Source organism: Phyllobates terribilis, unplaced genomic scaffold (assembly GCF_046119375.1).
Source record: "Phyllobates terribilis strain yellow unplaced genomic scaffold, ASM4611937v1 Scaffold_5__5_contigs__length_657084704, whole genome shotgun sequence".
Classification (NCBI taxonomy): Eukaryota; Metazoa; Chordata; class Amphibia; order Anura; family Dendrobatidae; genus Phyllobates; species Phyllobates terribilis.
In genome coordinates, this window is record NW_027362765.1 from 23574040 (window position 1) to 23601591 (window position 27552).

Here is a 27552-nt window from a genome sequence, read left to right on the forward strand (position 1 = left end):
TCTTTCTGATTTTTCCATCAACTCCTCTTCCCATTTAGGTTCCTACAATATCCTCTCAGTGGAGATCTTCTATATAAGAGAGTTATCCTGATTGACCTATCAAGGATGGATAAGGACAGGGACAAGATGATGGAGAGGATATTACACCTCACCCTAGAGATCCTCTCCCGGCTTACTGGAGAGGTGAGAGATTCTGATGACGTCACATTACATCATTCTTATCTATGGGAATAACAGATGGACAGAACTGGAGAGGTGAGGACTCTGGAAATGTCTGTAGTGAGATTTATTAATGTGTCTCTCCATAATCAGGATTACACAGTAGTGAAGAAGACCTCAAGTGAGCGCTGTCAGGACCCTGTGTCTGAGGGATGGGGAAGAACCCTGAGCCCAATCACAGGGCCGTCACCTCACCCCCTGATACATGAGGACATCAATGACCAGAAAATCCTAGAACTCACCTACAAGATGATTGAGCTGCTAACTGGAGAGGTGACACTGCTGGGAATGCTGGGACATTATACAGTAACGCTATGAAGGGATCAGGGGGATGATGGTATCATTATATGTGTCAGGTTCCTATAAGGTGTCAGGATGTCGCCGTCTATTTCTCCATGAAGGAGTGGGAGTATTTAGAAGGACACAAAGATCTGTACAAGAACGTCATGATGGAGGTTCCCCAACCCCTCACGTCACAAGGTAATAGGCAGAACTAAATACACAGGGCCTATAATTATCTGTATATAAAGAATGAATTTAGTCCCTGTATGTGTTTCCTCCAGTTCCATCCCGTGAGAGGACAACACCAAAGAGATGTCCCCGTCCTCTTCTTCCACAGGACTTTAAACAAGAAACTATCAATGTTCCTCAGGATCATCAGGTAGATGGAGAGAAGGTGTCATTAGATCTCCCCTATGATATGTAGACGGCTGTGAAGGTCTTGTGCTCAGTCTTGTTTTATCCGAATGGTGGAGATGGCAGAATTATAGCTGATCGTAGATGTGACTTCTTCATCTGGTTGTGACTTTTACAATATTTGTTTCAGGGTGAAGGTATGACCCATATTAATACTACAAAGTCATATGTGAGGGATGATCGATGTAAACTGGAGATTCGTACAGATAACCGCCCATGTGAGTAGTAACCACCAAATACATAGAAGTCGAAGATTCTTCGATAATGGCTGCTGTAATTTTACCAATACATGTAAGGATATAATTCGCGCTTAGGTAGTGGGAAAAGGGAGAAATGGAGAGATACCAACGTGGAGGTGGAACTAAGGACTAGTCGTAGATTGGATAAAAATTAAATAGGCTTTATTTGGAATAAATAGATAAAAAGTATTTAAAACCAGTTAAAAGTTGATGAAGTCTCCAAACCAGAGGCTAGTATATCTAGAGAGTAGGAGTAACGTATTGAATTTTGATAGAAGATGGTCCTTATTGTGGTCCAGAGGTGTAAAACCTGTGGAAAAGGGTAAGGGGGGTTAGCTTGGTGGGATTATTTAATAAGGTCTAGATGAGATAGATGGTGACCGATGTACCTGTTATAGAGTCCTTTTTTATTGGTGAATAAGTATCAGGGGTATGTTCTGTTAGGTAGGTACTCTTATTCCATGGTGGGAGAATCTACGGGGCTAAATGATAAGTATAAAGGATTAATTAGAATAGAGAGGTGCTGCAAAGTAGATAAATAGACTGTACCTACTGTAATCCGGGCGGATATTGGTTTTGGGTAAGAAGAGGTCCTGGGGTTCAGGCTTCCTTTAAAAACTGGTGTCCTTGGTAGTCACTTTAGTCTACCTACGGTGTGAAGGTAGAGGGTAGGTGGAAAACGATCTTTGCCCTGGTGGGGACTATAAATAAGTAGTGGATATTACCTGATGATGCAGGTGTGCTCCAATAGGTGACCTGTGGCGCTCAGGGGAGGTTTGGTGGGTCTTATGTAGTGGTGACTCTGTACGTCCTGGTGGTGTGGTAATTAAACCTGTAGTGAGGTAAGTCACATGGGTCAGGTGAGGTAGGATGTCAGCCAAATCAAGGTATGAGAATCCTTACTAGGTGTACCTTGCAAGGGGAGTTTGTACCACAGTGGTTCCCCTAGGTCCTAGAGCCGGTCAGTGCCAGATAGGAGAAGTATTGGTAGGGGTAGCCCTTGTGTATATAGGTAGGCCTGGTTCTAGGAGAGAAGCGGCCGGTTAGTCAGATAGAGGATAAAGCTGTGCGGAGTTCACGGAACAGCGCAGCGTCCAGTTACTCACAGTTGGGGAGGTCTACATGGATTTGGATAGTCGTCCCAGGGTCGGTGGCGTCCTGTCGGCAGGTATCGTGACTGTTATCCGAAGCGAGAGCGGAGTCCCGGCCGGAGACTTCCGCCCCTCGCGTGATCTCGGATAGGAGGAGCGCGCGCTTCCTGCAGAAAGCGCGCGAGACCTGTGTGACGCGCTGCCACGTGACACACAGGATGTAGCGGTCTCTTAGCGTTAGTGAGCTGGGATAGGGCGGGTCCTACGCGTTTCAAAAGATTCGTCTTTCTTCCTCAGGGATAGTCCTACCCAGCATCAGTGCCCTTATATACTCTAGTCAGGAGTGGTCTTGATGACTGCCTGTCAGTCATGTGTATGTTTGCTGAACACACACAGGTCTGTCAGTCATTAAATGCAAATAGCTCGATGTCACTGTTTAACCCTTTGGGTTTAAGGGTGTTCAGTTGGAATATCCACTTACTTTCTGTTCTGCTGTAATTTTACATTTAATTTTTTAGAGTTTTTCACACAGATTATTACAAGGAGGTTACTGACAGATTTGATGTGTAAATGCAAGGGTTGCACATGTAGATGTGTCCTACTACTTCCCTAGACTTGTCAATTCCATCTTCTGTTTCCAATAGAGGCACATACATATTGGTTACATCTGGCGAGACATGTCTCGTAAGAAATTTTACAGCATAATTGACTTGGGACCTTCATTTTAGCTATCTGCCTAACTGCACAGAGCTGGCTGTCAATCAGCACGACGTTGCCATTGATGCCTTGTCAAAAAGTGGAAGAGACGGAACCGCTCTGTCGATTTGATGTCACAGGAAGTAGGAGAATCGCCACCAGGAGCAGTACTGTGACTGCTCTGAGTCAGGAGATTGCCGTAGGGTAGAACAGGCAGGTAGTTTGCAACTACCTGCTGGTGAGTGCTTAGCCTCAAAGGGAAAACACAAGTCCCTGATAACCCTTTAAGTTAGCTCATAGTTGGATTATTCAGATATATGTTTATAAATGTATAGAAATATTTAAATAGAAATGTGTTACACTATTTATATTGTTAGTATTAATTATAAAAAAATATATATCAGTTCAAGGCGCTGCTATTTTAAAATTATTAAATCAGTTTTATTCCTGGCAGATGACTCTACCCGAATCACAGAAGCACATCTAATGTTTTCAGATTTTAAAGCAGATGATCATGATATCACACCAGATATAACTCATGAAGAACACGCCATTATCCCAGATGTATCTTCAGTCATTCAAAGCAAAGATCTATCATCTGATCCTTTTCAACAGATAATATCAGTAGATTCACCACAGACTGCTAAGCAAAAGAAAACTAACAGAAGAGATGCTGAGCATCAAAAAGCTCATAGAGGGAAGAATGCATTTTCATGTTCAGAATGTGGGAAAAAATTCAAGTATAAATCAATTTTAGCTATACATCAGAGAAGTCACACAGGGGAGAAGCCATTTTCATGTTCAGAATGTGTGAAATGTTTTAGCAGTAAATCAGATCTTGTTAGACATCAGAAAACTCACACTGGGGAGAAACCGTTTTTATGTTCCGAATGTGGAAAATACTTTACCTACAAATCACATCTTCTTCAGCATCAAATAATTCATACAGAAGAGAAGCCATTTTTATGTTCAGAATGTGGGAAAGGTTTTAAATGGAAATCAGATTTACATAAACATGTGAGAATTCATACTGGGGAGAAACCATTTTCTTGTGTAGAATGTGGGAAATGTTTTAACCATAAATCATATCTTCTTACACATCAAATGATTCACACAGGGGAGAAGCCATTTTCATGTTCAGAATGTGGAAAATGTTTTAACCGTAAATCATATTTTCTTACACATCAAATGATTCACACAGGAGAGAAACCATTTTCTTGTGTAGAATGTGGGAAATGTTTTAATCGTAAATCGTATCTTCTTACACATCAAAGAATTCACACAGGAGAGAAACCATTTTCATGTTCAGAATGCGGGAAGCATTTTTCAGAGAAATGCCATCTTGTTAGACACCTAAGAATTCACACTGGGGAGAAGCCATTTCCTTGTCCAGAATGTGGCGAATGTTTTAACCATAATTCGTATCTTCTTACTCATCAAAGAATTCACACAGGAGAGAAACCATTCACATGTTCAGAATGTGGGAAATGTTTTATGGTTAAATCAACATTTGTTAGACATCAGATAAGTCACCAAAAGGAAAAACCTTTTTCATGTTCAGAATGTGGGAAGTGTTTTACAGTGAAATCAAGTCTTATTACTCACCAGAAAATTCATTTAGGGGTGAATCCATTTTCATGTTCTGAATGTGGGAAATTTTTTACCCAGAAATCACATCTTCTTCAACATCAAATAATTCATACAAGAGAGTAGCAAATTTATTTTTTAAAACCATTTATTAATTGCCGAATTGTGCAAGAAAAAAACACAAAATCAATATAAATTTTCTGCACTAAATGATAATAAAGAAATAAAGATGCATGAGTTTCTTAAAATTCAATTTGGATTTGATTAAATGAAGAAAAGGTGTATAGGTAAAATAATTCATGAACCAATTTGCCTTAAAACAGCAAATTTTCCTTCTGAAACTTAAGTCATTTTATAATTGTATACAAAGAGAGCGTGGTGAAAAAAATATTCATACCCCGTGAACTTTTCCACATTTCTTCACATTACACCCACAAACTTAAATGTATTTTATTGGGATTTTATGTGATATACCAACACTAAGTACAAATGCATGTCCCAATTTTCTGATTTATATTTGTAAAATATATAGAAAACCGCGTATCATTTCCTTTATACTTAACAAATACTTGATACTTAGTGTTGGTATATCACAAAAAATCACAATAAAATACATTTAAGTTTGTAGATGTAACATGAAAAAATGCGGAAAAGTTTATAGGGCATGAATACTATTTCAAGGCATTGTACATTGAGAGTTTGCTATTTTGTTATAAAAAATTATTTAAGTCTGAGGTAAACTATTCCACACATTATTAATTTTTATGGTAAAGAAGGCTTGTCTCCTCTGGAGGTTGAACCTTTTTTTTTTTTTCCAGAAAGTGGGAATGCCTCCTAGTCTTTTGTTGGGGATTTATCATGTGACAGCTTTTTACCACATTTTTTATGGGCTATTTATGTTCTTGTACAAGTTAGTCATGTCACCCCTTACATGTCTCTACTCAAGACTAAGTGAATGTAATTCCTATATATTTTAACTAAGATCCTCAATGCCCTTTATCAGTTTTGTCGCTCTTTGTAGTTTTTGTAACTCCAGGGGAGTTTATGAACTGGTGCCCAGAACTGAAATTTATATTCCTGATGAAGTCCTCTCTAGTCTTCATTCCAGGTGCACTAACAGCTTGGCGTTACATTAATTTGGTTGTACAACCAGTTGTATTGCTATCACTCCAAAGTGTCCCTGGAGCAATTTTCCAACACGACAATGCCAGGCTGCATGTTGCTCATAAGATAAAGGCTATGCGGCACTCCTAAGTGGCTGCTCAAATAGGGTTCCACTCCAATGCGCAATGAATATGAATTCGGCACTCCAATGTTGCTCATACTTCTGTGAGCAGCCTGCATTGCATAAATGTGCTACCATGACCTGTAGTGTGTCTGGAATTGTTTCCCATCGCATCCATCAGGGACATCATGGGTCGGCAATTGCAAGGGGAGCTGCCAGCAGGGGATCTTTATGATTTGCCTAAGTGCATACAGTATGACAGAATATTCCTCAGACAATCATTAATAACCTCATTCATAGCAGCCAAGGATTTAAGTGCGAGACTTACATCCATGTGGCGCTCTTTATCCATAGCAAAGAAATCGAGATGTTTTGAAAATTTTGTTTTCAATTTTTGCAGATCAGTCACATGTCTATTTTTCCCGAATTCCACAACGTTTCCTTCTTGGAGTTTTTAATTGACTGCTAATGAGTATAGATTGTGAAGTGGAAAAAAAATCTCTAAAAGACAAAAAAAAATACATTTAACACTAAAACCTGATTTAAACAATAAAATTCACCCAATATACATATGTCAAAGTGTTCAGTATTGTGTGTTAGGTCACAGAATTTACACTACATAAAACATTACCTTTATTAGTTTCTCATTAAAAAATCTGAAAAATTGAGAAATAAAATCAAGATATACTCATTTCCTACCTATCCCCAAAACTATAACCAATATCCAATCAAAATAGAAAAGATTCTTGTAATAGTTTAGACAAAAAAGAGAGATGGGGGATAAGACACCTAATAGGGGTTGGTCTTGCTCCCAAGTAGTGTAAAGGGAATTAATTGCCCTATTACCAGACTAATGTGGGCCCTACCTAGCCGCTGAGGTTGGGACCCTGAATTACGCAAATGGCGCCCCCGCTCAACGTCAACTCGCCCTAGTATCCCCTATTGCACCCTATATGTATATAGGCAATCCAAGCCTAATGGCTAATGCAAAAACATGTAGAAGAACCCAGGACAGTGGTCAAAAATTACATGTAGAGGCCAAAGAGATGCCACAGGGACCCAAAGGGATGTGCCAATCCTGCACAATGTACCAAAATGTCCCATGGAAGGCTAAATAGCTATAGGACAATAAGACAAAGTAATGCTACAAAGTACAGTGGGGAAAATAAGTATTTTAGTCAACCACCAATTGTGCAAGTTCTCCCACTTAAAAAGATGAGAGAGGCTTGTAATTGACATCATAGGTAGACCTCAACTATGAGAGACAAAATGAGAAAACAAATCCTGAAAATCACATTGTCTGATTTGGAAAGAAATTTTTTACAAATTTTGGTGGAAAATAAGTATTTGGTCATTTACAAAAGTTCATCTCAGTACTTTGTATTATATCCTTTATTGGCAATGACAGAGGTCAAACGTTTTCTGTAATTCTTCACAAGGTTGGCACACACTGTTGCTGGTATGTTGGCCCATTCCTCCATGCAGATCTCCTCTAGAGCAGTGATGTTTTGGGGCTGTCGCAGGGCAACACGGACTTTCAACTCCCTCCAAAGGTTTTCTATAGGGTTTGGTTCTGGAGACTGGCTAGGCCACTCCAGGACCTTGAAATGCTTCTTACGAAGCCACTCCTTCGTTGCCCTGGCGGTGTGCTTGGGATCATTGTCATGCTGAAAGACCCAGCCACGTTTCGTCTTCAATGCCTTTGCTGATGGAAGGATATTTGCACTCAAAATCTCACGATACATAGCCCCATTCATTTTTTCACGTACACGGATCAGTCGTCCTGGTCCCTTGGCAGAGAAACAGCCCCAAAACATGATGTTGCCACCCCCATGCTTCACAGTAGGTATGGTGTTCTTTGGATGCAACTCAGCATTCTTTCTCCTCCAAACACGCCGAGTTGTGTTTCTACCAAACAGTTCTACTTTGGTTTCATCTGACCATATGACATTCTCCCAATACTCTTCTGGATCATCCAAATGCTCTCTAACAAACTTCAGACGGGCTCAGACATGTAATGGCTTAAGCAGGGGGACACGTCTGGCACTGCAGGATCTGAGTCCATGGCGGCATAGTGTGTTACTGATGGTAGCCTGTATAACGTTGGTCAAAGCTCTCTGCAGGTCATTCACTAGATCCCCCCGTGTGGTTCTGGGATTTTTGCTCACCGTTCTTGAGATCATTTTGACCCCACCGGGTGAGATCTTGTGTGGAGCCCCAGATCGAGGGAGATTATCAGTGGTCTTGTATGTCTTCCATTTTCTAATTATTGCTCCCACAGTTGATTTCTTCACACCAAGCTGCTTGCCTATTGTGGATTCAGTCTTCCCAGCCTGGTGCAGGGCTACAATTTTGTTTCTGGTGTCCTTCGACAGCTCTTTGGTCTTCACCATAGTGGAGTTTGGAGTGTGACTGTTTGAGGTTGCGGACAGGTGTCTTTTATACTGATAACAAGTTCAAACAGGTGCCAGTACTACAGGTAATGAGTGGAGGAGAGAGGAGCCTCTTAAAGAAACAGTTACACGTCTGTGAGAGCCAGAAATCTTGCTTGTTTGTAATTGACCAAATATTTATTTTCCACCAAAATGTGAAAAAAAATTCTTTCCAAATCAAAGAATGTGATTTTCAGGGTTTGTTTTCTCATTTTGCCTCTCATAGTTGAGGACTACCTATTATGTCAACTACAGGCCTCTCTCATCTTTTTAAGTGGGAGAACTTGAACAATTGGTGGCTGACTAAATACTTTTTTTCCCCACTGTATAATCATATTCATACATACAAGAGCATGATCAGAAAAATAACTTGGCCAAATGTACATAATGTGCCATATTCAATCCAATCTCAAATTAGTAAAAACTAAATGTACAAAGTATGCTATATGCGAGATGTTTCCCCATAAATAGGTCCATCAGGAGTACATACTATGTAAGTTCATAATAACTTCATCAATTAGTCAAAGATGACTGGACGTGATATCCAGATAGGTGGCTATAATGCCAGGTAACAGCTCCCAAGATAGTTCCCACCATGCAGCATGTCATGAAAGTACAAATTTAGCACCATAAATAAGATTTTAAGAGGTAGTGACTAGTGATGAGCGAACGTGCCGCCACTGCTTGGTACTCGCCCGAGCATCACGGTGCTCGGCGCTCTGCGAGTATTTCCGGGTTGCTTGGGTGGGAACTTAGGTCCCCGCCCTGCATGTTTGGCGTTCTTTAGAAAGCCAATGAACATGCAGGGATTGCTTGCCACGCACTGTAATGCCGTTGCCATGTTGGTTGTGGGCATTACAGTGATTTGCTGGCCTCACAGCATCATCAGGTTTATATAAGACCTGGCGCCGCTATGCTCGTCACATTCTACCCCGGAAACAGGCAGAGTAGGGAGAGCTGCTGCCGACTCAGGGAGAGATTGGCTTGTTTATAGTTAGTATAGGTATTCCACAATATATATGTATGTATATGTATATGTGTGTGTGTGTATATATGTATATATATATATATATATATATATATATATATATATATATATATATATATATATATCTCCATCTGAACTAACAGTCCTTCTGAGTACTAATCCAGCTGCATATATTCAGTGGTGATAGCAGGAGTTAGGCAGTAAGTGTATATGGCAGACTGCAGAGCATATAGTGCAAGAGGGTACATTGAACGTCTTGTCTGCTACTGCTGTTCTTACAAATATTTGTAGACATAACCCCAGATATCAGGGGCCAGGGCAATTTTTTTTATCTTAATCCTGGTTATTTGCTTAAAAAGCTATCCAGAGTACACCATTTTTCTGCTCCATTTGCTTCTTAGCACTGCAGAATACAGCCAGATCTGTTCCATATTTCAGAGATAAAAATCCAGAAATTTGAACTGAACGTGTAAAATATTGGTCTCTTTTTCCATTCTGTTGCAGTGTCGGTCAAGCTATTCACACTAGGTATCTGTGAAAAATAGTATTAGTAAACTACAAGCATGCTATTTAAAACCGTGGTTCTCTGTCAGACGTATCACATATAACTGTATTCCAAAATCAGCCATTTCTCGTGAATGTGGAAAATATTGTCCTCCATTTAAAAGGCGCAAGGTGGGGGTCAAGAGATGGGGAAGTGGACATGATGGTGCAGGCAGAGGACGAGGACAGGGCCGTGGGCAAGCTGAAATTGTGCTACAACAAACACATCTAGTCGCTCGACCCTCCTGTCCCAATTACTAGGGGACCGCAGCACACCACTATTGAACCCATAGCAGTGTCAAAAGGTTGTTGGTTGGATAGTAGATAATGCTTCAAGTCACTTTACCACCACCACCACCCTCAAGTTTCAGTAGCCTTGAGTCTGGACTGCATATTCCTCACCCTGATCCTCCTTCCTCCCACCATGCCCAGTGCCCGGAGACAACTGATCCCACACTTGGGTACTCAGAAGAGCTGTTTACTTTTCCATTTGTAGATTCGGGCCTCTCGCCCGGCCAACTTCAAGCGAGTCAAGAGGAGAACGTGTGTAGCGATGCCCATATATTTGAGCAGCAATGGTCACACAAAGGCAACGGTGGGAAAGTGCAATTACTGTGGCAAGAGGTGGATGATGATGATGAGACACAATTGCCAGAAAGTCAGGAGGAGAACCAGGGTGCGGAAGTGGAAGACGAGGTGGTGGATGATATAGTAACTGACCCAACCTGGCAGGGGGACATGCAGATCAAGGACAGCAGCAAACAGGGGGAGGGAGGCGTAGCACCACAACAGGCAGGAAGAAGCAGTGTGGTGGCCGCAGACAAAAGGCGGGAAAGCGTTCCCCGTAACGTCAACACGACGAAAGTTGCCAGTACAACTGTTAGGTCTTCCAGAGTCTGGTAGTTTTTTAAAGTCTCTGCAGATAACCCCAAAAAGGCCATTTGCACCACCTCCCAGGCCAGCATTAGCAAAGGTAGCAAACTAGCAGCCTGACCACCACCAGCATGATCAGGCACATGGCAGCAAAGCACCTGACAAAGTGGGCCGAATCCCAGGGTCCAGAAACAGTGTCTGCAGGTGACACCACTGCTTGTTCCACTGTTGTGCGTGCACGCCAATCCCCTGTCCATGGCGCATGCCAAGATGCCGCCCACCCTGCATGTGTTGTTGCACACTCTCAACTAGCACCATCAGCAAACACGTCCTTGTCCCAGCGCAGCATTCAGTTGTCCCTACCCCAGTCCTTGGAACGCAAGCGCAAATACGCAGCCAATGCCCCACAGGCCACACTACTAAATTCACACATTTTGCAAGTGCTTGTGCTCTAAATGTTGCCTTTTAGGCTCGTGGAGACGGAAGCTTTCTGCAACCTGATGGCAGCGGCCATCCCTCGGTACTCGGTCCCCAGCCGCCTTTATTTCTCACTGTGTGCCATCCCGCATTTCACCAGCACGTGTCCCACAACATTAGCCATGCCCTCAACAACGCAGTTACTGGGAAAGTCCACCTAACCACAGACACGTGGACAAGTGCTTGTGGGCAGGGATGGTACATCTCGCTGATGACACACTGGGTTAATATAGTGGAAGCCGGGACCCAGTCGGGCCTTGGGACGGAACACATCATAGTAACATAGTTTTTAAGGTTGAAGGAAGACTAAGTCCATCTAGTTCATCCCATAGCCTAACATGTTGATCCAGAGGAATGCAAAAAAAAAACATGTGGCAAACACTAAGCTCCACATTGGGGAAAAAAATCCTTCCTGACTCCATACGGCAATCAGACTAGTTCCCTGGATCAACACCCTATCAAGGAATCTAGTATACATAACCTGTAATATTATACACCGCTCAAAAAAATAAAGGGAACACTCAAATAACACATCCTCGATCTGAATGAATGAAATATTCTCATTGAATACTTTGTTCTGTACAAAGTTGAATGTGCTGACAACAAAATCACACAAAAATCACCAATGGAAATCAAATTTATTAACCAATGGAGGCCTGGATTTGGAGTCACTCCCAAAATTCAATTAGAAAAACACACTACAGGCTGATCCAACTTTGATGTAATGTCCTTAAAACAAGTCAAAATGAGGCTTAGTATTGTGTGTGGCCTCCACGTGCCTGTATGACCTTCCTACAACGCCTGGGCATGCTCCTGATGAGGTTGCGGATGGTCTCCTGTGCGATCTCCTCCCAGACCTGGACTAAAGCATCCGCCAACTCCTGGACAGTCTGTGGTGCAACGTGACATTGGTGGATGGAGGCAGACATGCTGTCCCAGATGTGCTCAATCGGATTCAGGTCTGGGGAACGGGCGGGCCAGTCCATAGCTTCAGTGCCTCATCTTGCAGGAACTGCTTGCAGGAACTGCTGACACACTCCAGCCACATGAGGTTTGGCATTGTCCTGCATTAGAAGGAACCCAGGGCCAACCGCACCAGCATATGGTCTCACAAGGGGTCTGAGGATCTCATCTCGGTACCTAATGGCAGTCAGTCTACCTCTGGCGAGCACATGGAGGGCTGTGCGGCCATCCAAAGAAATGTCACCCCACACCATTACTGACCCACTGCCAAACCGGTCATGCTGAAGGATGTTGCAGGCAGCAGATCGCTCTCCATGGCGTCTCCAGACTCTGTCACATGTGCTCAGTGTGAACCTGCTTTCATCTGTGAAGAGCACAGGGCGCCAGTGGCGACTTTGCCAATCCTGGTGTTCTGTGGCAATAGCCAAGCGTCCTGCACGGTGTTGGGCTGTGAGCACAGCCCCCATCTGTGGACGTCAGGCCCTCATACCACCCTCATGGAGTCTGTTTCTAACCATTTGTGCAGACACATGCACATTTGTGGCCTGCTGGAGGTCATTTTGCAGGGCTCTGGCAGTGCTCCTCCTGTTCCTCCTTGCACAAAGGAGGAGGTAATGGTCCTGATGCTGGGTTGTTGCCCTCCTATGGCTCCCTCCACATCTCCTGGTATCTGCTCCATGCTCTAGACACTGTGCTGACAGACACAGCTACCCTTCTTGCCACAGCTGACACTAATGTGCCATCCTGGATGAACTGCACTACCTGAGCAACTTCTGTGGGTTGTACTGTAGACACCGCCTCATGGTACTGTACCTCTAGGGGTGAGAGCTATGGCAAAATGAAAAAGTGACCAAAACAACAACCAAAAAGGATGAGAACAGAGAAATGGTCTGTGGTCACCACCTGCAGAACCACTCCTTTATAAGGGGTATCTTGCTAATTGCCTATCATTTCTACCAGTTGTCTGTTCCATTTGCACAACAGCAGGAGAAATTGATTCACAATCAGTGTTGCTTCATAACTGGACAGGTAGATTTCACAGAAGTGTTATTGACTTGGAGTTACATTGTGTTGTTTCAGTGTTCCCTTTATTTTTTTGAGCAGTGTACTTTTCAAGAAAGGCATCCAGGCCCTTCTTAAATGTTCGTAGTGAATCACTCATTACAACATCATGCAGCAGAGAGTTCCATAGTCTCACTGCTCTTACAGTAAAGAATCTGCGTCTGTGATTATGATTAAACCTTCTTTCCTCCAGACATAGAAGATGCCCCCTTGTCCCCGTTTCAGGCCTCAAAGTAAAAAGATCAGTAGAAAGGTCTTTGTACTGTCCCCTCATATACTTGTACATAGTAATAAGATCACCCCTAAGCCTTCTTTTTTCCACAGTAAATAACCTCAAGTGTAATAACCTGTCTTGGTATTGCAGACCCCCCAGTCCTCTAATAACCTTGGTCGCTCTTCTCTGCACCCTCTCTAGTTCAGCTATGTCTTTCTTACTGTACACAGTATTCTAAGTGTGGTCGCACTAGTGACTTGTATAGAGGTAAAATTATGTTCTCCTCATGAGCATCTATGCCTCTTTTAATGCATCCCATTATTTTATTTGCCTTTGCAGCAGCTGCCTGACACTGGACACCAAACGTGAGCTTGTCGTCCACCAATACACCCAGGTCTTTTTCAGTTACAGTTTTGCCCAGTGTTTTACAATTAAGCATATAATTATACATTTTATTTCCTCTACAACCAATAGCCAAAGGCTCAAATAGTATAGTATAGGTGTATCAGAAGTACAAGAAAACCACAAAGAACATATAATATACACCCTAAAATGTAACTTTTAATAGATATTTTAAAAGATAATATCAATAAGTCAAGGACAATAATCTAGATAAAAATATGGGGGAGGGATAGCAAAATAGCATTCAAACTCGCCCTATAGGGCCCTAAGGGAGGAATGCCCTACCTAACAGTGGAGTAATCACCCTAATGTGTCGGCGTGGTGTCCCCACTCCACGGAGGCTGTCCCTTGCCGGTCCCTAAAGTGCCCCTATACAGACATACAAACATAAAAAACAAAATCAAAACTAGAAGGCATCCCAGTTGTAGGAGACCGAACAGTAATTTCAGAAAAATTAATATGCTGTAAAAATAGAAAAAAACATGCATCAATTTTTGGACTGTGGGCCGCAAATGCTTTCTCTGTGGACCGCATTTGCGGTGACGCCTTTCCATTGCCGCATGCGAAAGCTACAAGTGGTTAGTCTCTGCTGGAGCGCACTCAGCGTTCCAGGGGTACCTCGCGGCGATGACAATCCCTCTGCGCCGGACTCAGCTGACAGTTGTTTCAGCTTTAACCCAATACGGGGGGTTTATTAAGGTTGATGAGTCGCCTGGTCTCCTGGCATGGTGACTCACCAGATGGGACTTATTCATTTCTCCATTTGGCCCCACCTATTATGGTGCACTCCTGTGATTGTCCCCTGATGAGCCCCGACTGAGGAGGGGGCGAAACGCGTTAACACTGGTGAATTCTGGTGGCCATTATTTGACTATTAGAGTGTGCTACAGGTATCTCTTGGCCACTGCTTGAAAAAATTGAGAGGCAATCTTACATCTCTTTTATGACCTATGGTGGTCCATTATGAATAACTGACTTACTGTTCTCTATTAAATAGGGATATAGGGTTTCATTTATCTCCTTTTGACCACAACTGCAATATTAACATTGTGGGACATGCTGACATTGATTAGAGGTGATGTGTTTTCTGCAATAAGTTATTTTGACTATATATACAGTACAGACCAAAAGTTTATTCTTCTTCAGATACTCTAGTATAGCATCTCTTAGGAAACCCTCCAGGATTTTACCCACAGTAGAAGTTAAGCTTACTGGCCTATAATTTCCAAGTTCGGTTTTTGTCCCCTTTTTGAATATTGGCACCACATTTGCTATATGCCAGTCGTGTGGTACAGACCCTGTTATTATGAAATCTTTAAAAATTAAAAATAATGGTCTATCTATGACGTTACTTAATTCCTGCAGTACTCGCGGGTGTATCCCATCCGGGCCCTGGGATTTGTCCACTTTAGTGATTTTTAGACGCCGCCGTACTTCCTGCTGGGTTAAGCAAGTGACATTTAATGGAGAATTTTTGTTATCACTAATCATGTTTTCTGTCATGCGATTTTCTTGTGTAAATACCGTTGAAAAAAAATCATTTAGCACATTGTCTTTTTCCTTATCCTCATCCACCATTTCACCCAGACTATTTTTAAGGGGGCCAACATTATCATTTTTTAGTTTTTTACTATTTATGTAGTTAAAGAATATTTTGGGATTATTTTTACTTTCTCTGGCAATGAGTCTCTCTGTCTCAATCTTTGCTGCCTTGATTTGGTTTTAACAGAATTTATTTAATTTTCTGCATTTATTTAATGGCTCATCACTACCTACTTGCTTTAGTTCTCTAAATGTTTTCTTTTTGTCACTTATTGTGCCCCTTACAGCTCTATTTAGCCATAGTGGTTTCCTCCTATTTCTAGCATGTTTATTCCCATAGGGTATATATTGTGCACAGGTCCTATTCAGGATGCTAATAAATGTCTCCCATTTGCTTTGTGTAGTTTTATGTCTCAGGATATCGTCCCAGTTTATTGCACTAAGATCATCTCTCAACCGTTGGAAATTTGCCTTCCTGAAGTTTAGTGTCCTTGTCACCCCTCTACTACACATCTTATTAAAGGATACATGAAAACGTATTATTTTTTGATCACTATTACCCAAGTGACCCCCAACTCGTATATTTGATATGTGGTCTGGCCTGTTGGTTAATATTAGGTCTAGCAGTGCCCCCCTTCTTGTTGGGTCCTGAACCAGTTGTGAAAGGTAATTGTCTCTCATAGTTGTCAAAAACCTATTACCTTTTCTGGAACTACAGGTTTCTGTTTCCCAATGTATTTCAGGGTAGTTAAAGTCCCCCATAATAATGACTTCTTCTTGAGTCGCTGCTTCATCTATTTGCTTTATGAGGATATTCTCCGCTGCTTTCATTATTTTTGGAGACTTATAACAAACCCCTATCAGTTATTTATTAGTTTTTCCCACTCCCCTTATCTCCACCCACAGGGCCTCTATATTTTCATTAGATTCACATATATTCTCACGCAAGATGGGTTTTAAGGATTATTTTACATATAAATACCCCCCCTCGCTTGTTTGTACGGTCATTTCTGAGCAGACTATAGCCCTGTAAATTAACTGCCCAGTCATGGCTCTTGTCCAGCCATGTCTCAGATATCCCCACCATGTCGTAATTATTTTCCAACAAAATTAATTCGAATTCCTCCATTTTGTTGGTAAGGCTTCTGGCATTAGTGTACTTGCATTTTATGTATCTCTCTGTACCTCTATTCCTTCTTACTATATTGACTGTTCTAGCCCCACCCCCAATTTCTTTATTTGTGCCCAGGTCACTATCTGCACTATGTTCCCCACCTATAAAATGAATACCCTCCCCCCCAATCCCTAGTTTAAACACTCCTCCAGCCTTCTGGCCATTTTCTCCCCCAGCAGAGCTGCACTCTCCCCATTGAGGTGCAGCCCGTCCCTAGCGTAGACCCTGTAGCCAACTGAGAAGTCAGCCCAGTTCTCCAGGAACCCAAACCCCTCCTTCCTACACCAATTCCTGAGCCACTTATTTATCTCCCTAATCTCCCGTTGCCTCTCTGGCGTGGTCCTTGATTTAAACTTGCAGCCTATTTCCCTGAAATCATCTTTAAGAACCTTCCACCTACCTCTAACTTTGTCATTTGTGCCAATGTGCACCATAACCGCTGGGTCCTCACCAGCCCCTCCCAGTAATCTGTCAACCCGATCAGCGATGTGCCGGACTCGAGCGCCAGGTAGGCAGCACACTGTTCGACAATCCCTGTCTTTGTGACATATTGCCCTATCTGTTCCCCTAATAATTGAGTCTCCCACTACCAGCACCTGCCTGGCCTGCCCTGCTCTCCTATTTACCCCCTTACTGGAGCTGACACGCCTCCAACTTTCAGAGGACATGCCTTGCTGCAGGAGTGCTACCCCTGTACTGACACCGCCCTCATCTACCAACTTTGCAAACTTATTGGGGTGTGCCAGATCAGGACTAGCCTCCCTGGCACTCTTCCCTCTATCCCCCCTTTTAACTGTCACCCAGCTAGCTGCCTCACTGTCCTGCATCTCCCTACTACCACCCTCCCCCACATCTACCCCAGTGAGCAGCTGTTCAGTGAGCAGCACACTCCTTTCCATATTGTCAATGGATCTCAGTGCTGCCAGCTGCTTATTTAGATCCAGTACTTGGGCTTCCAAACGCACAACATGCTCACATCTCGCACAGCATGCTCACATCTCGCACAGCAGTATGCACCCACGACCAGCTGTTCAAGGAGTGCATACATGTGGCAAGATGTACCCTGGATAGCATTGTCAATAATAGAGCTCATTTCCTAATGGGGATTGCACTAGACAGAAATGTTAAGTAAAAAGAAATGTAAAGAATTAATAAAATACAGACAGCAATTCAGTCCAAATTCCTCCCTTCCAAACTACCTGAATCCAAGTCACTGAAAAACAAGTCACACACTTCCATTTGCACTTACGCTCCGGTCACACTTAGCTCGTTGACGCTCGCTAAGGAAGAAGATTTAAAGAGTTGGTTTTTTTTCCCCTTTAGCAGCAATCCAACCTACAGCTCAATGCACTTCCAAAAGACTGGATACCCCAACCAGCTGCCCCTTATAAACCCTTAATTATGACCCCTCACCCTTAATTAACCCCTTGTGAGTATAGATACACCTCAGGATTTAAGTGGATTGTAGTTAACCCTTAAACACACAGGTAGTAAAATAAGAGACTGTAAAACTGTACAGAGAAAATAGGTTTTAAAAAGCCCACTAAAACTGAACAGGTAGAAAAGCACTCAGCAGTTCACAATTCAGCAGGTATTTTCTGCAGGATTCCCAATTACCTATTCATTGAAAAACAAGTCACACACTTACTTCTGTTTGCACTTACTCTCCAGTCACACTCAGCTCGTTAACGCTCACTAAGGAAGAAGATTTAAAGAGTTTTTTTTCCCCTTTAGACGAGTTTTCTTCCCCTTTAGAAGCAATCCAACCTACAGCTCAATGCACTTCCAAAGGACACATCCTCCAGACGGATTGCGGGCCCTTGGTCAATCAGGGTTGCCCCCACATTCTACAGCTCCTGCACCTCCTCCTCCTCTTCAGCCTCCATCTCTGAAATGACCACATCAGTCACAAGCTGGAAGCACTGCATTACTGCCTCGGTCAAGCGACAACAAGCTATGCTGAAGCTAATATGCTTTGTTGACAAACGCTGAAGAGTTGTGGACAGCTCTGAAAGAGCAGGCAGATCTGTGGCTGACACCGCTGACCCTACAGCCAGGCATAGACGTGTGTCACAATGGCCGAAACCTGGTGGCGGCTCTGAGATGGGTTCACACACGTACCATGCCTGGCCCATGTGCTTAACCTCGTGGTTCAGCGATTTCTCAAAACCTACCCAGATCTGCTTGTCAAAGTACGCCGCGTGTGCCCCTTTTAGAAAGTCAGCTACAGCTTCCGCCGCCCTTGCCATACTTCAGCAACGTTTGCAGCTTCCAGCTCACCGACTGGTGTGCGATGTCCCCACACATTGGAACTCTACATTGCAGATAATGGAAAGGATTTGTGAGCAGAAGAAGACTACCAGCATCAACAAGGCCAGACTCCACACATAAGACCTCAGGAGTGAACATGGATGTCAGACATCTGTACCATCCTCCAAAACTTTGATGACTCAGCCAAGATGGTGAGCAGCGATGACACCATAATTAGCATCACCATTCCACTTCTCTGACTTCTGAAACGCTCTCTGTTCATAATTAAAGAGGATGCATTGCAGGCGGAGCACGATGAGATGGAGCAAGGAACCATGCAGAGTGATTCCACACAGCCCAGCCTCATCTCATCCCAACATGGATTGGGTGACAATGAGGAGGAGGAAGAACAGGAGCTAGTTTCCTGCACTATAGATGGTACTACCTGCACAACTGTCATACCGTCTGTTCAGCGTGGCTGGCCTGAGGACAGGGAGGAGAGCATGGTCCGTCGTCCTCTTGGTGAGGACACGGAATTCTGGCCTGTTAGCAGTCTGGCACACATGGCTGAGTTTATGTTACGCTGCTTTTCCCATGATCCTTGCATTGTGCAAATTTTGGGTGACAGTCATTACTGGTTGGTGACAATTCTAAACCCACACTACAAGGAGAATGTTCTGTCTCTTATTCCCATGCCGGACAGGCCTAATAAAATGGGGCAGTACCAGAATGACCTTGTTGCAGAATTATTAAAAAAATTCCCATCTGAAAACGCTGGCGGCAGAGGTAACAGTTCGTTGGACAATCAAGGAGTACAGACGAGAGACACAAATGCAATCCAGCAGAGGCAGGGGGACACTGTCAAAGTTCTGGGAGAGTTTTCTCAGACCCTCCCATCGCACAAGCCCTGATGCGTTGGGTACTCTCACAAGCAGGGAAAAGTTTCGGAATATGCTGAGGGAGTACCTTGCTGACCGTACCAACGTCCTCCATGATTCCTCAGTGCCTTATAATTATTAGGTACAGAAAAAACTGACAGCACTTCCAATACAAGAAATAGGTGTGAACAGGTGCTTACTAGGAGAAGCTACCTCCATATACAATTAACAAATAAAGTAGCACTCTGCAACGCTAAGTATGTAAATATGAATAGCATTACTGCTATAGAAAATAAAAATAAATCTTAGCGCATAAATTGGTCAATTCATGTGTACCTGGCAGCCCCACATATAAGCAGACAGATGTCCCTTAGAGAGGTATTCATATTGGTAGAGTCCTGGCATTTTTGAGAAACGCCTTACCGCTGCTGCCAGGTAATGGGAACATTTCGTTACTGTTATGATCTGCAACATGTATTAAGGAAAGATAGGGGAAAGCTGTCCCTACAGTAAGACTAAGCTGAATCCCTACGATGTAGCGGGCTGCCTGTTCCTAGCGAACAGACCTGCCTTAGTCTTTGGCTAGTCAGAACGAAGACCTATAGCATTAAGGGAGGGGTCCCTAAAAGAACTAAGAACTGGGACAAAAATGGGACACCTCCTAAAGTTGTTGCAGAACACAAAAAGACAAACTGACAAAAAGGTACTAGAGGTCCCAGAAGGACTAAGCAAACTGACAGAGAAAGGCACCGAAGCACCAGGCTAGAAAAACAGTCAAACACTGAAGTCCAGCACAGCCAGAAGGGCGGAGCAGGAATATAAAGGCAGGTGGTCACGTGACCGCAAAGCACAAGATAGAAAAAACAAACAGGAGGGTTCTAACAGTTACTGTGGCCCTGCTCTATGTGTCTCTAAATTGTTAGTAGGGTTTTTCCTAAATTTTGGCAGCCGTTGGACTCGCTGCACACCCTATAACTGTATAGCTGACGCTCTCCTTTCTAATGGGAACATGTTGTTATTGTGGCCCAGCTCCATGTGTCTTTAAATTGTTAGTGGGGTTGTTCCTAAATTTTGGCAGCCGTTGGACTCACTGCATATCCTATAACTGTATAGCAGACCCTCTCCTTTCTAATGGGAACATGTCGTTACTGTGGCCCAGCTCTATGTGTTTTTAAATTGTTATTGGGGTTTTTCCTAAATTTTGGCAGCCGTTTGACTCACAGCATACCCTATAACTGGATAGCACAAACACTCCTTTCTAGGAACATGTTGTTACGGAGGCCCAGCTCTATGTGTCTTTAAATTGTTAGTAGGGTTTTTCCCAAATTTTGGCAGCCCTTGCAGTTACTGCATGGGCATTACCACTATAGGAGACCCACTCTGTTATAATGAGAACATTTTTTTTTTTACTGAGACCCTCCTCTATGTCTCTTCAAAGGTGTATTGGGATGCGTCCAAATTTTTGGCACCCATTGCAGTCACTGCATACGCAATAACAGTATAGGAGACCCACTTGTTAATAATGGGAACAACAAAGCATACCCAACTGCTGGCCCTTTAAGAATAGTAAGGCTATAAAAATAGTGTTTGTGACTTTCAAAGTCCCTCCTTCATAAATGAAGCAGGAAGTGTCTGAGGATGTGTCACACACCAAATGGCCAGATAAGGTTGTAAAATGTTAAAATGACATTTCCCGGTGATTGCATTTTTCACCGTTGAAAGCAATGCAAAAGTGTAAAACCGCATCAAAAACGCTACGTGTGAACATAGCCCAAGGTGTGGAGGAGCATTTTTGTTTTTGTATATTTATTTTGCCTTATATACAAGTCATTACCCTGGAAAGGATGTTCCTTAAAATATTTCCCAGGAAAATCCATTTTGGTTTCGTTTTTGTATGTTTTATTGTGAATCCGTAAAAGTGGCATAATACCTCTGACAACGTTGTTGACAGCAGTGACCTGGGAGTCAGAAATGCTTCCAGGGGTCTTCCCCATGCTGTTCCCATGTCATTTGAGCTCTGTTCCCATCGATTTGGGCAATTTTTAGTAGTGATGTATCTCTGAGCGCATTTTGCGCTCCAACTGTATCACACATGCAGAGGAAGTTATGTGGCGTGGCATCGTTAGGGAATGGTGCATATCCGGAAAATACATTGGAACGCATTTACGTTCCAGATGGAGCCCGCAAGTGACAATGGAATAAATTTGCTCTCCAAATGAAAGTCGCATGTGCCCGGCGAAGCCCTGCCTGTACGGCCAACTTTATCCACAGTCTGTAAAGCCCAAATGCGCTCCAGTCATTGGTGCATGCATAGTCATGTAAGAAGTCTATGGTATAATAAAGTATACACTATAACATATGTTATCCTCTGTGATGACACAGCGTTTATTCTTAATTATGCCAGACATATACACATGCTACGGTTGTGGTATCCGTCATCTGGAGGCTCATAGGCTGTGACTGCAGACTATACCGGAGATACAAAAGCATCACCATATTTTGAGAGCTATAATTTTTCCATATTTCGGCCAGCAGAATCATATGACAGCTTGTTGTTTGCAAGACAAGTTGACGTTTTTATTGGTGCCATTTTTTGATCGCTTTCTATTCCGATTTTTGGGAGGCAGTATAAACAAAAAACAACAATTCAGGAATTGTTTTTTTTTGTTGTTTTTTTTATGCCGTTCTGCATGTGTTAAAATTGATAAGGCAGCGTTATTCTTCGGGTCAGTACGTTTACAGCGATGCTACATTTATATAGTTTTTTTATGTTTTGGCGCTTTTACACAATAAAAACCATTTAATAGAAAAAAATATTTGTTTGCATTGCTTTATTTTGGGAGCTATAACTATTTTATTTTTCAGTAATTATTTTTTAAATATTTTTACAACTTTTTTTTAAAAAAAATGATTTAGTCCTACTATGGGACTTTCACTTTCTGCAGTATGATCGCAGTTATAAAGTATAGCAGTGCAGGATCACTGCTATACATTATAACGTGTCAGCCTTGCAGACATAAGTAACTTTGATCATGCACTGTGCATGATCAAAGTAACTTGCTGGGGTCTGCTGACTCGGATGTCGTCATCGGGTCACCATGACAACGATCAAGACCCTGCGCTGGGGGTCTCCGATCGAAGAGCAGGGGGGCATATGTCCCCCTGCTCACTCGCTAAATGCTGCAATTGCAGCATTTAGGGGGTTAAAGCGCCGGGAGCAGTGCGGGCACCGCTCCTGACACTGTGTCGGGTGTCAGCTGGTTGAATCAGCTGACACCCGGAAGCGATCACAGCCTCTGTACGGGCTGTCGTAATAGTACGTAAAAATTCAGGAATATACAGTGTATATATAGAATTTAAAAAAAAATAAATTTCAGCATTCACTTGACTTATTTCATGTCACTGGATCTCAAAGTAGGCCTACGCATTGGAGTGATGATCAGCATCATATCATCGTCAGAAAATGTCACGACATTCAGTTGCATCATCGGCGAGTACATCAGGAGACTACACATAGGTTTTTTTTTTACCAACACTGGCATATAGTCAATATACAAAGTGTCGAGATCGCACAAAGTCGACTCGGCTGATCATGACGTCACACGAGTCGCACAGGCCAATCGGCAAGTCTGTTGGGTCAAGTACAATCCTGACAAATAATGGTGCAACTTGCAGATCACCCCTCCTCAATCTAATGCTTAGCCTGTTTGATCTAATAAAACAGCTATGAGAGAGAACAGGTGAGATACACGTACATTGTATGGTACGTGTATAACCTAATGATAAATAGGTTAATAGATCTAAAAGAAGTGAAAAAGAAGAATGGGCGACAAGAGACGACAAAACATAATCCTACACACCAACAAAACGAGGCTAATAAAGACTGATTTGGAGAATTATTACTTTCATTTTAATCACATGAATCTCCATACTTACTGTACAAAGTCACATGTGTAATTCCACCTCAAAGATATATAGAACACATATAAACGGGAATCTGTCATCAGGATTTTGCTACCCCATCTGAGAGCAGCATGCTGTAGGGGCAGAGATCCTGATTCCAACAGTGTCACTTAATGGGCTGCTTGCTGTCATTTTGATATAAACCCTGTTTTCTCTACTGCAGATCTAGCAGTTCTCTGAATGTTGATTTCTGTATAACCCGGCCAACACCACTGATTGGCAGTTTCCTGCAGGGCTGGGGAGTCGGTAAGCCAAACCTCTGACTCCGACTCCAACTCCGACTCCACGACTCCGACTCCCTCATAAATGGCTCATGTTTAAGTGATTAATTTACTGTAGCACAGATTCATCTCAGCTAAAAGTCTAGACTCTTAGATCAAGAATAGGACGGACATTTATAGGACATTTCATAACTTTCCCAAATTCTTATGAAAAAAATATTCCCAACAAACTGCATTGAACTGTTCCCAATTTATTATATAGTTTAGGAGTCGGAGTTGATCCATTTTATACTGACTCCACAGCCGTGGTTTCCTGTGTACTCTGTGCATGCCAATCAGTGATTGTGTCAGGGGCTCTACAGACCTCATGAGTATGATTGACTACCTGGCAGCAGGTTAACTAGTCCTCTAGTAATCACCTACTGAAAAAACTGATTTTATCAAAACTACACTAAGCAGCCCAGTAAGTGACTCATCGCTGGAATCAAGGTTTCTGTCTCTACATTATGCTGCAAGCAAATTATGTGGCAAAAAACTGGTGTCAAATTCCCTTTAAAGGGTAAAAAATGTATTCCATATTGACACCATTGGACCAATTATAACCAGTTTGCTAATCCACATCATGTCCCTCCATTTCTTCATTTTAACCTTGTCACCTCCCTTTTTCTGACGGGGTTACACAATTGATCACTTGATACCTCAGCTGGCTGATGTTCTGCGTCTTCTCACAAAAATGTCTAGGAAACGTATAATTCTATTTCCTTCATTCACAAATTTCATGTATGGTGGTCCAATGCGTTGTTTCACAGGTTGTGCAGTATCTGCAGGTTGTGTAGTCTTGGCCTTGAAAATGTTGATACCGTTGCAATAAGGGCAGGGAAAGTCCTATACTGTGACTGAGTCCGCTAGGACCATCTTATCATGTAGAAATTTCGCTCTATGGTATGACATGATATGAGGATCTCGAAACATCTCAATTTCCAGGTGAGAGTCACAGACTATTGGCCAAAATTGACGAAGGATGTGACCAACCTGAGTAGTACACTGACTAAATATAGAGGCAAAGGGTATTCTTTTACCTTTAATTATTGTAGTCACCTTAGCTAAGGATGTTAGGATTTTTCCAGTTCATCCTGAGGGTACCGCATTGCTCTAAACCTAGTCATCATTTTCCCCTAGTGACTCACTCTACGTTGGGGGTCAGTTACAATTCTATTCACTCTTTGGTACTGAATTTTCAGAAGGGAACTGATAGTTGTTTGAGAATGAAAACTATCATATTGTAAAATCAAATTTTTATCAGACTCTTGTATACAAATCCGTCTAACAATGTCCATCACAGACATGCACCAACATGGCCAGAAAGCTTCGTTCCATCTGGAATAAACTATAGTAAATCTAATGTTCCTGTATCTAAAATTCAATTAATTTAATTGCATGTCATTATTACAAACATGTTACTTATGTACCACAGCCAGGCTATACAAAATGGTCTATATGACTGACTGCGATATAGAAAAGATTCTTAAACTCAGCTATAAATAGATTGGCATATGAGGGGGGTTAGGTTTGCCCCCCTAGCAGTGCCCTGACAATAAACATAAAACTGGTTCTGAAACAAAAATTACACTTGTGCAATTAGGTTTTATTGTATCAGAAATGTATATAATCAATAACTGCCCGAGTCATTTCTCACAGACAAGCCGTGAGTCAGGATAGTCAAGGAGTCCGAGGTCAAAAGCCAGAAGGGTACTTCATAAACAGAGGGAAGAGAAAAAGGCGTAGTCAGGTAACGGACCGAGGTCAAAATATCGGGAAGATAGTGGATCAGAGCAAAGGGGTTAAACCGACGGAAAGTCAGAACGAGGTCCAAGGTCAGACAGCGAAAGATCAAGCACAACACTAAGCACAGAGAAAACCAATGACACTTAGCTGAAGCTAAGTCTGGCAGAGGTCTGTGACTAACAATCCAGCTAAGTAGCTGGGCAATCACCTGGGACAGGGAACACCTGAGGACAGCTCATCACCTCTCAGTCTCAGAGTGGATGGCCGAACTGTAAATCAAAACAAAGACAGCTCAGCATGCCCCTCACCAGACTGGATGACTGAGCTGTCAATCAAAGTAATGACAGCTTCATCTCGCCCCTGCACCAGATTGGACGGCTTAGCTGTCAATAACTGCCTCCCAGAAACACTGAGGGGTGTAATCCCGACAGTATACCTTTTTCTATCCTCCCTCTGGGATCACCATCAAGAGGTGTATACATGTTTCTATCAAACTCAGTATACATCATATGTACATGGCTCCGCTCAGGACATATCATGCACACACGGCTCTGCTCCGTACACATCACAGACACTCAGCTCCACTCCGTACACATCATACACACACGATTCTGCTCCATGCACACCAAACACATAGCTCTACTCTGTACACATCACACACCTGGCTACGCTCCGTATACATCACATACACATAAAGTGCCTTGTGAAAGTATTTGGCCCCCTTAACCACTTTGCGCCAGAGCCTGTTTTTGCCTTCGTGACCGGGCCAAATTTTTCAATTCTGAACACTGTCACTTTATGAGGTAATAACTCTAGAACAACGGATCCCCCTGATTCTGAGATTGTTTTTTCGTGACATATTGTACTTCATGATAGTGGTAAAATTTCTTCGATATCACTTGCGTTTATTTGTGAAAAAATCGGAAATTTGGCGAAAATTTTGCAATTTTCAAACTTTGAATTTTCATGCCCTTAAATCAGAGAGATATTTCACACAAAATAGTTAATAAATAACATTTCCCACATGTCTACTTTTACATCAGCACAAGTTTGGAACAAATTTTTTTTTGTTAGGGAGCTATAAGGGTTAAAAGTTGACCAGCGATTTCTCATTTTTGCAACAAAATTTGCAAAAACATTTTTTTAGGGACCACATCATATTTGAAGTCACTTTGAAGGGTCTTTATGACAGAAAATACCCCAAAAGTGACACCATTCTAAAAACTGCACCCCTCAAGGTGCTCAAAACCACATTCAAGAACTTTATTAACCCTTCAGGTGCTTCACAGGAATTTTTGGAATGTGGAAGAAAAAAATTAACATTTAACTTTTTTCACAAAAATGTTACTTTAGACCAATTTCTTTTTATTTTCGCAGGGGTAACAGGAAAAAATGGACCCCAAAATTTTTTGTGCAATTTCTCTTGAGCGCGCTGATACCCCATATGTGAGGGAAAACCACTGTTTGGGCGCACTGCAGGGTTCGGAATGGAAGGAGCGCCATTAGACTTTTTGAATGTAAAATTTGTTTGAATAATTAGCAGACGCCATGTTGCGTTTGGAGAGCCCCTGATGTGCCTAAACAGTGGAAACCCCCCACAAGTGACACCATTTTGGAAACTAGACCCCTTAGGGAACTTATCTAGATGTGTGGTGAGCACCTTGCACCCCCAGGTGCTTCACAGAAGTTTATAATATTGAGCTGTAAAAATAAGATTTTCACATTTTTCCAACAAAAATGTTTTTCATCCCCTAATTTTGCATTATCATAAGGGTAATAGGATAAATTGCACCATGAAATTTGTTGTGCAATTTCTCCTGAACACGCCGATACCCCATATGTGGGGGAAAACCACTGTCTGGGCGCACGGCAGGGTTTGGAAGGGAAGGAGCGCCATTTGACTTTTTGAATGTAAAATTTGCTTGAATAATTAGCGGACGCCATGTTGCGTTTGGAGAGCCCCTGATGTGCCTAAACAGTGGAAACCCCCCACAAGTGACACCATTTTGTAAACTAGACCCCTTAGGGAACT

The 27552-nt window shown here is 42.5% G+C and overlaps 1 pseudogene; it reads left to right on the forward strand.

Moving 5' to 3' along the window:
• Positions 1-27552, forward strand: part of LOC141271390 (uncharacterized) — a 136217-nt pseudogene that overhangs the window by 65508 nt on the left and 43157 nt on the right.